The sequence below is a fragment of the Carlito syrichta genome, unplaced genomic scaffold (genome assembly GCF_000164805.1).
Source record: "Carlito syrichta isolate Samal-C Ts95f unplaced genomic scaffold, Tarsius_syrichta-2.0.1 Scaffold130561, whole genome shotgun sequence".
NCBI classification, from domain to species: Eukaryota; Metazoa; Chordata; class Mammalia; order Primates; family Tarsiidae; genus Carlito; species Carlito syrichta.
Genome location: NW_007074657.1, coordinates 8,443 through 8,868, shown reverse-complemented (window position 1 = coordinate 8,868; position 426 = coordinate 8,443). Strand labels below are relative to the sequence as shown.

The window sequence follows — 426 nt, the reverse complement described above, 5'->3', positions numbered from 1 at the left end:
CCAAGTAGCTGGAACCACAGGTATGCGCCACCATGCCTGGCTAATTTTTTGATTTATTGTAGAGACGAGGTCTCACCATGTTGCCCGGGTGGGTCTTGAACCCTTGGACTCAGGCAATCCTCTTGCTTCCACCTCCCAAAGTGCTGGGATCACAGGCAATAGCCATCATGCTCGGCTCCTCGTAACATTAGGAACAATTTAAAATTCATATAATGTAACTCTAGGTCAGCCAGAAAAACAGCCACAGGGATACAGAAACATGCAGGGGAAGTTCTAGTCATATTTCTACCAGAGATTTACCAGTCTACCCCAGTCTTAAATAAATACAGTAAAAGCCGGGCTCGGTGGCTCAGTCTGTAATCCCGTGCCTTGGGAGGCTGAGGTGAGTGGATTGCCTGAGCCCACGGGTTCGAGACCCGCCTGGGC

At 49.8% G+C, this 426-nt stretch overlaps 1 protein-coding gene across 1 annotated transcript in view; it reads right to left on the bottom strand.

Annotated features, from left to right (window-relative positions):
* The window catches only part of RUNDC1 (RUN domain containing 1), a 9,675-nt gene that overhangs the window by 4,008 nt on the left and 5,241 nt on the right, over positions 1-426 (bottom strand). The gene's annotated exons all lie outside the window — the stretch shown is intronic.